The sequence below is a fragment of the Diplotaxodon limnothrissa genome, linkage group LG18 (genome assembly GCF_057381915.1).
Source record: "Diplotaxodon limnothrissa isolate DT_005_m linkage group LG18, D_limnothrissa_male_GT1.1, whole genome shotgun sequence".
Classification (NCBI taxonomy): domain Eukaryota; kingdom Metazoa; phylum Chordata; class Actinopteri; order Cichliformes; family Cichlidae; genus Diplotaxodon; species Diplotaxodon limnothrissa.
The window spans coordinates 43,666,780-43,684,945 of NC_140613.1; the positions used below are offsets into that span (position 1 = coordinate 43,666,780).

Consider the following 18,166-nt stretch of genomic DNA (forward strand, 5'->3'; position numbering starts at 1 on the left):
AACTGAGATTATTCATCCACAATACGAGGTTAGTTATTAATGTACTGCAACAACATGGGAACAGAGCAGCTGCGAGAGAATTCAACATTAATGAATCAATGTTATGGAACGGCTGCGTGCAGACAGGAATAGGACCCAAGGTGCAGACACTCGGAGGCAAAACTTGAACTCAAAACAGCTTTAATGTTAAACTCAAATTTAACATAACTGGAAATATCAAAATAAACTTACACCGGAAGACTGACAGAACACACAGGTAGATAAACAGTAGATCCCAACAATGACAACCTGAAACACAGGGCTTAAATACATAGAGGGAGCAATCAGGGAATGGACAACTGGAGGGAAACACAGCTGGGGCAAATCAGAACTGACGAGACCAGGAAGCGTAAACCGAACACACTGAGATAAGACAGAGACCTTCAAAGTAAAACAGGAAACACATAACACAGACTGAACAAAGACAGACTCACATGCAGGCACTACAACAGAGGGAACAGAGACGTGGGACCAGGGCAGACACAGACACTGACTGGACACAGGGATATAGCGGACAGGGGAGACAGCAACTAAGGATTACACAGAGACAAACCATAAGACATGACTCTAACAAAAACCCAAAGACTAGAAATTATAAATAATATAATAAACTCAAAAACCCTGGGTCAATGACCCAGGCATCCTAACAGAATCAATGTTACGGAAGTGGAGGAAGCGCAGTTTTTGGCTTTCCCCATATTTCAAAAGTGCTTCATCTCTTTGCTATGACTGTCGCCCGCCATAATTTGCAGATGATAATGGTTGTAGACACTGCGATGCTTTCGACCAAAACAGGCGCAGCTTGATGACATCATCAACATGCGCTATCGCGATAGAGCGGTATAGTCAAAATCTCTATCGTTGGCCAAATTTATATCATTTCTATTGTATATCGTTTATATCGCCCACCCCTAATGGGGACATAAACAAATATCCCATAGGCTGCGGTTAGCTCACACTGGATGCATCCCTTAATTGTGGTGACAGATTGGCTCGGGTTTAATAACCTGTTGGGAAAGTGTGTGGATGCGTTCATGACCTCACCAGAAAGGGATAGAAAATCCACTGGTCCCAGTTAAGCATGTCTGTGCACCAGCACCCAGAGCGATGTTAAAGCTGAGTGAAAGTCAACCCCAGCCTAACAGAAAGACCCTGAACTTCAACAGGTAACCAAGGCAGTAATGAGCAGTCAGGTTTCAGCCTTGACTTCTACCCGTTCATGTTTCTAAAATAAAATCCCTGTGTTGATTTTGCTAAGTCTCTTTGTGCTTGTGCTTTGGTTTTTGTGTTTGCTTTTGCATTTTGTCCTCAAAGCTGATTTTTTAAATCAGCAAATATGAGTATGTGTAAAGCTTTGAGCAAGTGTGATGGCTAGATGACTGGGTCAGAGCATCTCTAACACTACAGCTTTCATGTTCCAGGTCTGCAGTGTTCAGTATCTATCAAAAGTGTTCCAAAGAAGAATAGTGGTGAACCAGTGACAGGGTCATGGGTAACCAAGACTCACTGATGCACAAGGAGAGGGAAGGCTGGGCCGTGTACCGTATTTTCACGACCATAAGGCGCACTTAAAAGTCTTGGATTTTCTTCAAAAAGTACGGCGCTCCCTATAGCGCAGTGCGCCCTGTGTGTTGTAAGGAGGACGTAGTAGAGAACACCATGAGAACGCTAAAGGGTGAAGTGTGGGCGTTGATCGTATATACCGGACAATCGCACATACCTGTATAAAAGGACAGGTATGTGCATTATGTGGAACATCGTTGTTTTAACAACCCTGAAAATGGCAAAGGGTACCTAGTCCCGGTTTGTAGAGTACGCTTGGGGAGTGTGATCGTGTGTACAGCGTCTCTTTATGTCTGTCTCCACGTTGGTTGAGTGTGGAGTAAGTGCATATGAGAGCATGAGGGTGGGAATGGATGTTTGTATATGTGTGTGCCTGTATTTCTGTGTCTATATGTCAGGTTGGGTGTCAGGCGCCACCTCTCTGGGGACATCTCAGGCCCTCCAAGGTTTGGAGGCCTATCTCCCCCTACCACCACTTCCCCTGCCAGTGGCGGACTCCCTCAGACATCGGTGCGTTGGTGGTTCTTTGTGTCCGGGGATGGGCGTCCAGGTACACACCGGCTCACTCCTTGGCGGCCGCTTATCGGGGCCTGGAGCCTGGGGCTCGCTCGGGCCACTTCGGAGGTGGGGTGCCCCCGGCCTCTCGGCCTGGGGCTCGGTCACTCAGGCACGGCTGGCTGCCGGCGGAGCTCACAGGCGCGTCACTGCAACTCCCCCTGGCTTCTGCTCCGCGGCTGCTGAGTGAGCCCTCATCTGGGACTCTCCTCAGCTCTTTCTGGGACAGTGGCGCGGCTGCCCCTCTGTTGGTCTTCCTTGGTCTCTTGTGTTCTGGGGGCCTCTGGATGTCTGGAGTTTTGATCTCCTCCATACCTGCTTCATGCCCTGGAGGACGGGGCTGTGGCCCCCCCACACCCTCTAGCAGATCATTACATGAAGGAACCTTTTAAAAACAAGCGCGTCCATGCTCACAGGTGTACACACGGGTGATCACACCCACAAACTACACCCTTTTTGGCTCCTACCTCAAAGCACACTGTGTTCTGTTGATCTTATGTGCTGCACAATAATGTTTAATATTTAGTATTTACTGTCATATTCCCATATATCATTGTGATGCTGTTTATTCTATTACTCTTGTTCTCTTCTGCTTGTTTTCTTTTTTCTTTCTCAGCAGGTGATCCAGGTGATTGATATATGCATTTTTTATTTATTTCTTTTTTTTTTCTGCTCACCCGCCTCCTACAACGCGGGTCTCGCCACTGGCGATATGAGCGCCTACAAAGCGGCCTCATACAGCGTGCGGCGCGCGGTGAGAGATGCCAAACGCCAGTACCGGGAACGTGTGGAGTCCCGCTTCCACCAGGGCGACACACGGAGTATGTGGCACGGACTACGCACCATTACGGACTACAAAGCCAGGGACACTGCGCCGATCAACGCCGACTCTGCATTCACCAACGAGCTGAATCGGTTCTACGCCCGTTTCGAGGTTAGCCAGGCGGCTAATGCTATCTACCGCCTGACTACCGAGGACAGTGACGTCATCAGCGAGAGACCGGTGACCAGCATCGCGGAGCATGACGTCCGAGCGGCACTGAGGAGAGTGAACACAAGGAAAGCGGCGGGGCCAGACGGCATCACCGGCCGTCTGCTGCGCTGCTGTGCTGACCAGCTAGCAGGTGTGTTCACTTACATCTTCAACGAGTCCCTGGCGAAGTCTGTGGTCCCCACATGCTTCAAAAGATCCACCATCATCCCTGTGCCCAAGAACAGCAAACCCTCATCCCTGAACGATTACCGGCCAGTTGCACTGACCTCGGTAGTAATGAAGGTGTTTGAGAGGCTGCTGAAGAACATCATCTCCTCCTCCATCCCAGACACCACAGATCCGCTGCAGTTCGCCTACAGATCCAACAGATCCACAGAGGATGCCATCGCCCACGTCCTACACACCACTCTCAGCCACGTGGACAAGAAACAGGGTAACTATGTGCGAATGCTGATTGTTGATTACAGTTCAGCGTTTAACACAATAGTGCCCTGCAGACTGTTCACAAAGCTGAGGGATCTGGGACTTAACAGCCGTCTGTGTGCATGGGTGTTGGACTTCCTCACTGGCAGAACTCAGGTGGTGAGGGTGGGCAGGTGCTTCTCCAACAGCATCACCATCAACACAGGAGCACCTCAGGGATGTGTCCTCTCGCCACTGCTCTACTCCCTCTACACTTCAGACTGTGTGGCCACCCATGGCTCCAACACCATTGTGAAGTTTGCTGACGACACAGTGGTGTTGGGTGCCATCTCCAACAACGATGAGGCGGCCTACATGGATGAAGTGAAGAATCTGGCATCGTGGTGCCAGGACAACCACCTCCAGCTGAACGTCAGCAAGACCAAGGAGCTGGTGGTGGACTTCAGAAGGGGTCAGCACAGAGACTACAAGCCCATTATCATCAATGGAGCTCCAGTGGAGAGGGTGCAGTCCTTCAAGTATCTTGGTGTCCACATCTCCTCAGACCTGACATGGGCTGCCCACATTCAGGTCCACACCAAAAAGGCTAGGCAGCGCCTGTATCACCTACGACAACTGAGGAAGTTCAGGGTCTCTCCAAAGATCCTCAGGATTTTCTATACAGGCGCTGTGGAGAGCATCCTCACACAGAACATGACATCGTGGTTTGGGAACAGCTGTGTGAAGGACCAAAAAGCTCTCCAGAGAGTGATCCGTACAGCAGAACGCTGCTGCAGGATTGCTCTCCCCCCGCTTCAGGACACCTACACCAGGAGATGCCGGACTAGAGCAGCGCAGATACTGAAGGACGCGTCCCATCCTGGCAACAAACTGTTCCAACTTCTGCAATCTGGTAGAAGGTTCCGCATCTTCCGGGCAAGGACAGAGAGACTCAAGAGGAGCTTCTATCCCCAAGCCATCCGTGCCCTAAACACACACACCCGCCCTCTCACATCATCTATAATTGACTGAGACAGGACTCTTCCAGACACTAAACCAAGGCACAATGTACATTTCAATTCCTTTAATTTTAAATATGTTTATATTGTCTATCCTGTAAAATAGTCAGATGTCTATTCATATTAATGTACAGAATTCACCTGCTTGCTGCTACTACTGCACATTCACCCAGTGTATATACTGTATGTATGTATATATATATATATATATATATAATGTTCTTCCTCTACACCCCCCCCCCCCCCCAATTTTTGCATATGTCGAGGAGCGTGTCAGGCTACATTTCACTGTGTGTTATACTTGTATAACTATGCATGTGACAAATAAAGAACCTTGAACCTTGAACCTTCTGTTGGTTTTTGTTTTTTGTCCTTCTCCCCGTCCCTCTTCTCAGCTGTTTCTCCTTCCCTCTTTCTTTCTCCCCTTCTTTCCCCCAGTCAAGTCTGTCCCGTATTCAGTAAGTGAAAATAAAATAAACAATAAAAGGTGAATCAAATGGACCATTACGGCAAGGCTGGGATGGTCAATTTGGTAAAGTAAATCCGTTGGGCATCTTTCTTTGCCTTTAGACAACGATTCTGATGGCAAAAGAGCCAAACGGGACAAGCAAAAAAAGAAAGAAAAGAAAATGGCAAAGAGACACGCTTATGAAACACAGTTTAAACTGAAGGCCATCAGCTATGCGGAGGAACATGGAAATCGAGCAGCGGCGAGAGAATTTAAGATTAACGAATCGATGGTTCGCAAATGGAGGAAGCTAGAAAACAAGCTCCGGCAGGTCAAGAAAACGCAGCTGAGTTTCCGCGGACATAAGGCGAGGTGGCCCGAGTTGGAGGAAAGACTCGAGCGGTGGATCATCGAGCAAAGAACGAGCGGGAGAAGCGTTTCGACGGTCACCATTCGGCTAAAAGCAGTTTCACTAGCTGAAGAGATGAACATTGAACATCTCCAAGGAGGTCCATCTTGGTGCTTTCGTTTTATGAAACGGTGCCATTTTTCCATCCGGACCAGGACTACGGTAGCGCAGCAACTTCCAGCGGATTATAAGGAAAAGCTGGCCATCTTCCGCTCCTACTGCAGCAAACACATCGCCGCCAAACACATCCAGCCCAGCCACATCACAAACATGGACGAGGTCCCGCTCACTTTTGACATCCCGGTGAGTCACACTGTAGAGAAGAAGGGGACCAGCACGGTAGCGATACGCACAACGGGGCACGAAAAGTCTTCTTTTACTGTTGTGCTTGGCTGCCATGCTAATGGACAGAAACTGCCGCAAGGGGAGGAGCTGCCGAAAAACCGCAGCTCCTCCCCTTTGTGAGTGTGGACGCTTCATCTCTTTGCTCTTGAATGCTTTGCTTCTTATATTGATTTTTATTGATTTTTATGCTGATTTTGTCCCTTTTTTCCGTGTGAGCTTACCTGCAATAACTTCTGGACACTTGTAGATCATTAGGACTAGAGTGTTCTTAACAGAAACAGCAACATTTTATGGTTACCTTGTCCTCAGCGCTCCGTGTGTCTGTGGCCTAGACACAGCTGAAGCCTGATTACAGCGTCTGGGCACCGAGCAGCCTCAATAGCCTGGAAAGGTGCTAACCGCTAGGCTAACTAGCAACAAGATGCCTTCCCTCTCCACAGATGACTACCACAGCCTCCTGCAGAAGATTGCAGTACTGGAGACAAAAATTCATCGCTTAGAAGTAAACGTGGAGGTAAATGGACTGTGTGGAAATGAAACAACCTTGCCTTTGATTCAAAACAATGGCGATGAGCAAGCTAGTACACAGCTAAGGAGCACAGATAACATGACCAAGAAAGTAGACTCTGTGCATTATTATAAATCCTCAAGTGATAATCCCCCCTTGGACTGTCTTGGTGCAAAACCAAGACATAAATCATGTCTCCTGGAAGGGGGAGGACGTATCACAGGCAGGGCACAGCGAGCTGAAATCTCTGAAACTGACTGGCCTTCACTTCCTACGAGACAGAGAAGCTCTTCTACCCCTGTATACGGGAGGAAACAGGACTGGACAACCGTGAATAGGAAGGTTAACAACAAACCTCCAAAACAACTGAATGTGAAACTGCAGAACAGATTTGCTCCACTATCAAAGGACCCTGGATCTATATCGGACAACCATCCATCTAAAAGCAGCGAAATAAGGTCTGAAAATCTGTTGAAAAGTGAAAGGCCACAGGGAAAGCTAAAGGCTAGGCCTGAAACTCTGATTGTGGGTGACTCTGCCGTAAAGGATGTACAAAGGATGTGCGGTAAGAACACTAAAGTCCTCTGCTTTCCTAAGGATATGGTCAACAACCTGAAGGAGAGAATTCTTCAAATTGCAGATGAATATCCAACTGTGACAAACATTGTCCTGCATACAGGGTCAAACGATGTGTCCAAACAACAGTCGGAGGTTCTGAAACGGGACTTTACTGGATTATTAAATACTGTAAACTCTCTGAATGCAGCTGTATTCATCAGTGGACCTGTACCGCCGGTCAGAGGAGGAGACGAGAGATTCAGCAGGTTGTTTACACTGAATAAATGGCTTATATCAGCATGTGCTGACCACTCAGTGCACTTTATCGACAACTTTAATATTTTTTGGGAACGCAGGCATCTGTTCAAAGCAAATGGATTTAATTTTAACAAGTCAGGGGTGAAACTGTTCACCTCCAACTTGTTTTATTCCATACGTCATCCATCCGTGCTTGGTGCCAAGGCTGAGATAAACGAGGAGTTATCTCATAAAGAGGAACAAACAGTACTCCAAGAACAGACAAAGCCCAGCAGAAACCTTGAGGAGGAGCTCCATTTGCCCCCACCCGGGAAGAGCCTCAGAAAGGAGAGACATCCATGGCATCTGAGGAAGAGCCTCAGAAAGGAGAGACATCTAAGGCAAGAAGAGGGGTCCCTATTTGCCTCCAACTCTCTCAACAACACCAACGACCAGGACAAGGGACCACGACCTTCCCCAGTCCCCCAAACCCCTGACAGGCCATCACCCTCCTCCCCCTCCCTTTCTCCCTCCTCCCCACACCTGAAATTCACTGAGGAGATGATGGAGCGGGTCAATGCTGGGCTCAGATCTACCCCCCGTCCCAATCCCTTTTTGTCCCCCATAAACCCCCCCACCAGAGCGGCCAAAGGTTCGCCATCGAGCCCCACCCTCAACAGAGCAATCGAAGTCACATTGCCCAGCCTCGCCCCCCTTAGTTCCTCTTCATGCTCTGTCTCCACAGTCTGATGCGTGATGTGTGAAGGGTCCGGGCTGTGAGGATTATGGCAGTGGTGACTTTTCCCAGGAGAAGCTGGGACCCTGTTTACTAGAAGGTTTTAAAATTTCTGTACTTTTAGGTGACAGGAGACATGTGGCCTGGTCAAAACACAGAGAGCTGCACTCTAAAAGATCTTTAAACATAGTAAACATACCTTGTGTGCCACAGACTGCTCCCAAACACGAGGGGACAAATAATACCTCTAAAACACTTAAGTTGGCTTTATTAAACATTAGATCTCTAGCTGGGAAAACATTTTTAATTAATGATTTAATCACTGAGCACAGCCCTGATTTTATGTTTTTAACTGAAACTTGGTTGGACCAAAGTAACAGTGGAGCTGTTCTCATCGAGACGACCCCTCCTAACTACAGTTTTATCAGTGAGGTCAGGGCGAGCAGGAGAGGAGGAGGGGTTGCTGTCTTATTTAATGAATCATTTCAATGTAAGCAGCTATCTCCTGGAAGTTTTCAGTCTTTTGAATATGTGGCTTTACAGCTGAAGGCCCCATCCAAAGTTGTGTTTCTTAATGTTTACAGGCCTCCCAAATACTGCACAGACTTTTTTAATGACCTCAGTGAACTGCTGTCTGTGATCTGTGTTGATTTTGACTGTGTAATTATTGCTGGGGATTTTAACATTCATGTGGACAACCCTCAGGACAAAGGGACTAAAGACCTGAGTAACACTCTGGGCAACTTTGGGCTGACTCAGCATGTAACAGAGGCCACACATAATAGAGGGGACACTCTTGACCTACTGATCTCCAAAGGCCTGAGCATTTCAAAGGTTACTGTGTCTGATGTGGGCCTGTCTGATCATTACTGTGTTTTCTTTGAAAGTAAAATCTCAGCCCACACAAATATATCAACAACAGTGATCACAAAACGGTGTATAACTGAACACAGTAGTGCAATTTTTAACCAGGTCTTCCCATTAACACCTGACCTGCCCAGAGGGTCAGTCAATGAGCTCGTCAATAGCTTCAATGCTAACATGTTAAATGTAATGGACACTATTGCTCCCATTAAGGTGAAGGTTATCTCTGGAAGGAAAAAGTCTCCATGAAGAAACTCCACACTGGTGAAAAAAGAAAAAAGAGAGTGTAGGAAAGCTGAGCGCAGATGGAGAAAAACAAACCTCCAGGTTCATTATGACATTTATAAAGAGAAACTTCACAATTATAATTTACAACTGAGGAATGCAAGGAGGTCCTACTTCTCTGACATCATCACTAAAAACAGCCATAATGCTCGGGTCGTATTTTCTACAGTTGACAGGCTAACAAACCCTCCTGTGTCAGTGGCAGCTGAACTTCATTCAACCATGGCCTGCAATGACTTTGCCAAATTCTTCACAGACAAAATCCAAAAAATTAGACAAGCAATTGGTACATCAACAGCAGATCCAGGATATGTACTGTGTCCACCAAAAAACTGTTTAAACACCATGAAACAGTTTCAACCTATTAACAGCAAAGACCTGGAGGACATCTTAGGTCAACTGAACTCCTCCTCCTGCTGTTTAGATGTCCTGCCAACAAGTTTTTTCAAAAAGGTCTCAAAGACTTTAGAGTCAGACCTGTTACAGATCGTCAACTTTTCTTTATTATCAGGTGTGTTTCCAGAATCACTAAAAACTGCTGTAATCAAACCTATACTGAAAAAGGACAATCTTGACAAGACACAAATGAACAACTACAGGCCGATCTCAAATCTCCCGTTTTTAAGTAAGATCATTGAAAAAGCAGTTTCTCAACAGCTCAGTTACTTCTTAAAACAGAATAATTGCTACGATGCCTTCCAGTCAGGTTTTAGACAGAACCACAGCACTGAAACCGCTCTGACCAAAGTGTTTAATGACATATGTCTGAATACAGACAGTGGAAAAATGTCAGTCCTAGTTTTACTGGATCTCAGTGCAGCATTTGATACAGTTGACCACAACATATTACTCAAACGACTGGAGAACTGGACAGGTCTTTCAGGAACTGTACTAAACTGGTTCAAAACATACGTAGAAAACAGGAAATACTTTGTATCAATAGGTAACTTCACATCTGAGCAGACAAGTATCACATGTGGAGTTCCCCAAGGTTCCATCTTGGGACCCCTTCTGTTTAACATCTACATGCTCCCACTGGCACAGATTATAAAGAACAACAAAATAAACTATCACAGCTATGCAGATGACACACAAATATATATCACAATGTCACCAGGAGACCGAGGCCCTGTACAGGCTCTTGGTAAATGCATTGAGGAAATCAATGACTGGTTGTGCCACAATTTTCTCCAGCTAAACAAAAACAAAACTGAGGTAATAGTCTTTGGAGCCAAAGAAAAACGATTACAGGTCACCAGAGAACTTCAATCCATACATCTAAAAACCACAAACCAGGCGAGAAATTTGGGTGTAGTGATGGATGCAGACCTAAACTTAGAAAAACACATTAAGACAATAACAAAGTCAGCTTACTATCACCTCAAGAATATATCAAGGATAAAAGATCTGATGTCTCAACAGGACCTGGAAAAACTAGTCCATGCATTCATCTTTAGTAGGCTTGATTACTGTAACAGCATCTTTACAGGTCTACCTAAAAAATCAGTCAGACAACTACAGCTCATTCAGAACTCTGCTGCTCGAGTCCTCACTAAGACCAAAAAAGTGGACCACATCAGTCCAGCTCTGAGGTCTTTACACTGGCTGCCTGTCCGTCAGAGGATAGACTTTAAAGTTCTGATGCTGGTCTATAAAGCTCTGAATGGTTTAGGACCAAAATACATCAGTGACCTCCTGACCCAGTATGAACCTTCCAGATCCCTCAGGTCATCTGGATCCGGTCTTTTATCAGTTCCCAGAGTCAGAACCAGACACGGAGAAGCTGCATTCAGCTTTTATGCTCCTTATATCTGGAACAAACTCCCAGAAAGCCTCAGATCAGCTGAAACACTCAGTTTATTTAAATCCAGGTTGAAGACTCACCTGTTCTCAGCTGCATTTGAATAAAGCACCAAATCCACACTTTTAAGCTTAAATTTCAAAACTAACATTTTAACTACTGATTTTATCTACTGTTCTGATTTTATCTGTTTTGATTTTATATACTGTTTTGTTTGTTTGTTTGTTTGTTTGTTAATTAGTTAGTTAGTTTATTTGCTTGTTTTAATCAATTTTAAATCATGCTTTTTATTTGTTCTTGTTTCTAATGTCTCTGTAAAGCACTTTGAATCACCTTGTTGTTGAATTGTGCTATACAAATAAACTTGCCTTGCCTTGCCTTGCCTATGGTGATTTTTAAGCGAAAGACTTTGCCTAAAGAGAAGTTTCCAGCAGGAATCATCATTAAGGCAAATGAAAAGGGCTGGATGGATGAGGAAATGATGAAAGAGTGGCTGAGGGAGGCGTATGTAAGGAGACCAGGTGGTTTTTTCCACGCATCACCATCGCTCTTAATCTGTGACTCTATGCGTGCCCATCTCACAGCCGATGTGAAAAAACAAGTGAAGCAAATAAACTGTGAGCTTGCTGTCATTCCGGGAGGCCTGACAAAGGAACTCCAACCGCTGGACATCGGTGTGAACCGCCCGTTCAAAGTAAGGCTGCGAGCGGCCTGGGAGCGATGGATGACCGATGGAGACCAGTTTCACCAAGAGTGGAAGGCAGCGCCGGGCGAGTTACACCACAATTTGCGAATGGATTGTAGATGCTTGGGCTAACATGTCTGCTGGCACTGTTGTTCGAGCTTTCGCAAAAGCCGGCATCATTTCCGAGGAGCCGCACGGCACGGAAAGTGACTCTGACAGTGAAGAAAGTGAACCTGGCATGTTTGATGGAGATTTAGCGCAGCTGTTCAATTCAGACACAGAGGATGAGGACTTCGATGGGTTTGATTGATGATAAAAATGTGAGTACCAAACTTTGTTTTGCTCCTGCTTTATTTTTAAATACGCACACTTGTATGCTTGTGTGTTGTTGATGATGACGATTACTGGTAATAAAAATGTGAGTAAGGTACCGAACTCAGGTTTGCTCCCGCTTTATTTTTAAATACGCATACGGTACTTGTATGCGCCCTATAATCCAGTGCGCCTTATGTGTGTGTTAAATACAGTAATGGCACACATAACTGAGACTGCGCCTTTTAGTACAGTGCGTCTTATGGTCGTGAAAATACGGTAGTCCGAGCCAACAGATGCACTACTGTAGCGCAAATTGTCAAAAAGTTGCTGGTTCTTGATGTGTACCGTAAACCTACGGTATTTAAGGTTTGACTCTCATCATCCACTGGAGCATAAACTGGGTGTCATCAGGACGCTACAACACAGAGCGAACACCATCCCCACTGACACAGCAGCCAGGGAGGCAGAAGAACATCAAGAAGGCCCTGAGTAAATGTGGTTACCCCAGCTGGACTTTTGTCAAAGCTGGGAAGGCTCCAAAAGAAAGCTTCAGCTGATCCAGGAGAGAAGGACAACCGCTGCCTAAGAGAAAACCTGTAGTGATCCCGTACATGTTAGGAATATTGGAACAGCAGAGACACATTTTCTCTAAACACCGCGTCTCTGTGGCTTTTAAACCCCAAAACACTCTGTGCCAAAAATGGGTCCACCCCAAGGATCGGGTCCCCCGACACAAACAGAGTAACATAGTGTACGCTGTTAAGTGTAGGAGGACTGCCAGGATTTATACATCGGGGAAACCAAACAACCTCTGGCTACAACACAGCAGAGCCACCTCGTCAGGCCAGGACTCTGCAGTCTGTTCACACCTACAGGCCAGTGGACACTCTTTCAATGATGAGGATGTGACATCCTGGACAGGGAGGAACGCTGGTTTGAGGGCGGAGTCAAGGAGGCCGTTTACGTGAAAAGGGAAAGACCATCTCTGAATGGAGGGGGGGCCTAAGGGTACATCTGTCACCATCTTACAATGCTGTGATTGCAGCCATTCCCCAACTCTCTGTGAATGGGACTCATGAACATTGATCAGAGGTACATTGTGCAAATGTCCTGTTTATAAGGGCGGGGAAACCTGCAGTCAGCTGAGACTGAAGAAGTCACTTGGATGAGTGGCGAAACATTTCTCGTACTGAAAACTCTATGTCCAGATGAACAGAATCAACTTTTTTGGGTTGGTAGAAGGTGGCCAGATAGGTCACGTTTTCTTTTACATCACATTGCTGGGTATATGTGTGTCATTTACCTGGGGAACCACTGGCTCCTGGATACACAATGGGAACAAAGCAAGCTGGAGGAGGCAGTGTGGCGCTTTGGGCAATGTTCTGCTAGGAAACCTTGGGTCATGTTACATTAAGATGTACCACCTGATGGCAGCAGGTTAAGATGTCCTGCCACAAAGCAAAAAGGGTTCAGGAATGGTTTGAGGAACACAACACTGAGTTTGATGTGTTGGCTTGGCCGTAGCAAATACCCCATGTGGAATCATCTCCAGACATTTAGTTACTTAATGTATGAAGAAATAGGTTTCACATTTCAGTGAACTTAACCGCACTTTAGGACTGTGTATAAAAATGTATCCAATTCCTCAGCGTTTAATGCAACATTTTTGTTTAAATCTTTAACTTAAAAATTGACACCTCCATATTTATAATAACAGAAGATTAGATACACATCAATTAGATTAGATAGTACATCTAATCTGGGGGTTGTGTACAATTAGATAGTACACAACCACCACCTGGAAAAAAAGGAAAAAAACAGCATCCCAAAAAATATTAATGTAACTACAGTTTTCTGCTGTTGCATTATTTCCCATTTTAACAATTGCTACACATGCCAGTACACTGATCAACTTCAAACCCTAAACTTACCAAAATCACAAAGTTGGCTTCTGTTTTTATTGACCTGCATGAATGTTTTTGATTTAACACCATTCCTTTAAACATTTGATGTTTATTATGATTAGATTCTGACATCTCATATCTGAAGCAAATGTTCGGTTCGGGTCACTGAAACTTATTGGTTATAGACTGGAAACACAGCATTCATTGAAAATCAACCAATGTTTACTGCATGAGAAGAAAGATTACTAAGATAAGATGGTATTTTCATTATCCCATATTTGGAAAATTCCTTTGTTAAGGCACTTTAAATATTACTAATAATAATTGTAAGTAAGTAAGTAATAATAATAATAATACTAATACTACTAATAATAATAAAAATAATAATAAGCGGATACATTTATCAATTCAATGGAGTTCAATTCAGTTGTATTTATATGCGCCAAATCACCACAGCAGTTGTCTCAAGAGGCCCAAGGCCTTATACAACACGCTCATATACTCACCTGTCCATAACTGTACATTGGGATGCTGTGAATAATTGTGTATCATCCCTGACAGGTGACTGACTTGCAGAAGTGGCATTCTTGCCTCAGTATAATATAGCTCTTTATATTGTACTATTGCTAAATGTAAGTTAGATGATGCTAAGATAACTTTTCTATTCCCCTTTGTTCATTAGTACTGCTGTAATATTGATGTAATATGAACATAATTAATGTAAAATAATGGAAATATTATTGATGTTATATTGACCCACATTATTATTGTTGGGTGTTTATCTAACAAAGCACTTTGAAGTGACTACTGTTGTTATTCAGTCCCTGTGACCCTGATAACAATAAGCAGAAGAGAATCGATGAAGTGAATTTAATTAATTTTGGAAGTCGCTATTTAATGAAATTCATGTATACATTTTACATCTAGAATTTGCATTGGCAGTGGCATGGTGGTTAGTACTGCCACTTCACCTTCCTCTGTGGGATCTGCATGTACTGCCCGTGTTTGTGTGGGTTCTCTCTGGCTTCCTCCCACAGTCCAAAGACATACAGTTGTAGGGTCAGCTTATTTGGTGAATCTAAACTGCCCATAGGTGTGAATGTGATTGTGAATGGTTGTCTGTCTCTCTGTGTTATTCACAGCTTTAGTGAAGGTTACAAATGATCTTCTTATGGCCTCTGACAGTGGACTCATCTCTGTGCTTGTCCTGCTAGACCTCAGTGCAGCGTTCGATACTGTCGACCATAATATCCTATTAGAGCGATTAGAACATGCTGTAGGTATTACAGGTACTGCACTGCAGTGGTTTGTATCATATCTATCTAATAGACTCCAGTTTGTGCATGTAAATGGAGAGTCCTCTTCACACACTGAGGTTAATTATGGAGTTCCACAGGGTTCAGTGCTAGGACCAATTCTGTTTACATTATACATGCTTCCCTTAGGCAGCATCATTAGAAGACATAGCATACATTTACACTGCTATGCAGATGACACCCAGCTCTATCTGTCCATGAAGCCAGATAACACACACCAATTAGTTAAACTGCAGGAATGTCTTAAAGACATAAAGACCTGGATGGCCGCTAACTTTCTGCTTCTTAATTCAGATCAAACTGAGGTTATTGTACTCGGCCCTGAAAAGCTTAGAAATATGGTATCTAAGCAGATTCTTACTCTGGATGGCATTACCTTGGCCTCCAGTAACGCTGTGAGGAACCTTGGAGTCATTTTTGACCAGGACATGTCCTTCAATGCACATATTAAACAAATATGTAAGACTGCGTTCTTCCATTTGCACACTATTGCATTGAGGCGAGTGTTGTTGTGATTTGGGGCTGTATAAATAAAATTGAACTGAGCTGAATCGTGTTAGCCGTGTGACATAATCATCTGTCCTGCCCTGGTGCTTATTTCATGACGTGCAGTTATGTAAATATGGAAATCAACAGTCACCCTCATTCTTGCTCCCTCACACACACCGACATACTGGTGAGCAAAGTTGGATCCATTCATGACAGAAATCAAATATGTCCGTCCTGTTTCTCGCTGAAACTATTATTAATTTTGCAGTGACCCTGCTTTAACTCGCTGACTGATACAACATCTGCCAGTTTGAATCAATATTCATAGGTTTGTTTTTCAGAGTTCATGTCTGGCCTGCAAGGTCATCATTCTGATCTGCAAAACTCTTTTAGCAGAATGTGACTATAGCCTTTTTACAGCTCTGTTGCAGGTGTGCTCTTAGCCATGAGACACAATACTCATGAACTTTGACCAGCTTACCAAAACACAATAATGTCATAGTTATGGAGAATCCAGGACCCAAGATGCAGACTCTAAAGCACATTTACATAAACGAAAACATTTATTTATATGAGGCAGCGATTCCAGAGAGCTGAGATAAAGCAGAGATGATGATCCAAACTGGAACACGCAGGCTGACAAACAACACAACAAAGAACTGAGGAAAACTAAGGGTTTAAGTGTCTGTGAAGGTTCTCAGTCATCCAGGTCATCGTAGTCAAAGGAGCTTGCCAAGAAAAGCGTCTGGACTTCTTTAAGTTAAAGAAGTCCAGACGCTTTTCTTGGCAAGCTCCTTTGACTAAGGGTTTAAGCGGACATAATATCATGGAAAACCTGATAAACAGAAACTCTAATAAATAGCAGACTATGCAGAAAATATAACAATGAACAATGCTGCACTATGACTGCGTGGGTTGAAGACCCTGGATTTTTGCAAATAAAGCCTTCTGCAGGACAGTCCAGAGTTTTGCTGCACAAAGTATATACAGGGAATAACCTTTCACAGTAGCTCAGACTTCATCTGTGCAACAACTGTTGGTTAGCAGCTGTCAACATCTGCTTGCCTCTCACAGAAGCTTGAGCAGCAGGATGTGACGGTTTATGAAAACATCAGATCCTCCTGATACTGAAAATGATTTCTTTAATCTGTCAAATGAATATAGTTTCTAATTAGGGCTGGGCGATATGGCCTAAAATTCATATCGCGATATAATTTGAAGCATGTGCAGTAACGATATATATCACGATATATTCTTTTCTTCTGTATAGCGTGTTTTCCACACTAAAAATCCTTTAATTTTCTCAAAAATCGAGAGTGTACCTTATGTATGAATTCTGATTGTGCTTACTGACGTTGAACCGATTTTGGCTGCAGAAATCTGTTAAAAATGTTTTAGTACAACTTTGGTAAGCAGCACTGCTTGATGGATTGTCAGAGCATTATGGCTGCCGTAGTGAGGAGCTTCACGGAGTAATCTGGGTCCAAAACTCCGTCCGCTTCAGGTCCCAAAGTCAAACGAACACTGAGAGTTAAAAACGGTCTAAATTCTTTCATCTTTAATTAAATCATCAGCGTTTCTGCTTTATCGGGTGTAACAATTACGTTTAACATCCAGGCATCCATGAAAACAGATTTATTAAATTTAACGGAGTTAGAAGTTAACAGGAAGTTAGCTCGCTAGTTTCCACCTAAACATTTCATACCATGTTCTGACTGAGATTTTTGAAGCTATTTCAAACGTACAGCTCTGCTACCACTTCCAACATAAATGAAGACAGAAAACTAAACAGCAGTGACGTTTGTAGGGTTACTGAAGTTTGGCTAGCTGGTATATAATGTTGTGCTACGTGATTGCTAGTGACACAGCTATGTTAGCATAACATTAGCACAGTGAAGCAGGAGGATGAACGCCAACTTTTTTTCCACTCGATAAAAGTTAACGTGAGGGATTCTGGTGGTCAGGGACAAATGCAATCGCATAGCAGGATGCTGTACACGGGCCAAACTTCAGTCAGGAGAACAACTGAGATTATTCATCCACAATACGAGGTTAGTTATTAATATACTGCAACAACATGGGAACAGAGCAGCTGCGAGAGAATCCAACATTAATGAATCAATGTTACGGAAGTGGAGGAAGCGCAGTTTTTGCCATATTTCAAAAGTGCTTCATCTCTTTGCTATGACTGTCGCCCGCAATAATTTGCAGATGATTATGGTTGTAGCCGCTGCGATGCTTTCGACCAAAACATGCGCAGCTTGATGACATCATCAACATGTGCTATCGCGATAGAGCGGTATAGTCAAAATCTCTATCGTTGGCCAAATTTATATCATTTCTATCGTATATCGTTTATATTGCCCACCCCTATTTCTAATACACTACTGAAGCCATATTTATTGAGCATGTCCTGATCGTAGCATAGAAATGTAGTCAGTACATGTGCTCCTGCGCACATTCAAAATAGCATTGTTTCTTCTTCAGTTTCTGAGGACAGCCTGCACGGTCATTAGTGGTGTAGTGGCGCTCTGCTGTAATCCATGCCCCTGGACACTGCCTGTCTAGATTTGAACCAGCAGACTTTTGGATTATTGGTAGACCTCACTGACCTTTGTCAGCTGAACTTTAGGTTTAAAACATATTAAATCCGCAACATGGAGTTATATTCCCTGTATAGTGAATTCCCTTGCA

General features: G+C 44.1%; 1 protein-coding gene across 1 annotated transcript in view; it reads right to left on the bottom strand.

Annotated features, from left to right (window-relative positions):
- LOC146614295 (uncharacterized) overlaps window positions 1–18,166 on the bottom strand; it is a 32,777-nt gene that overhangs the window by 13,948 nt on the left and 663 nt on the right. The window lies entirely within an intron of this gene.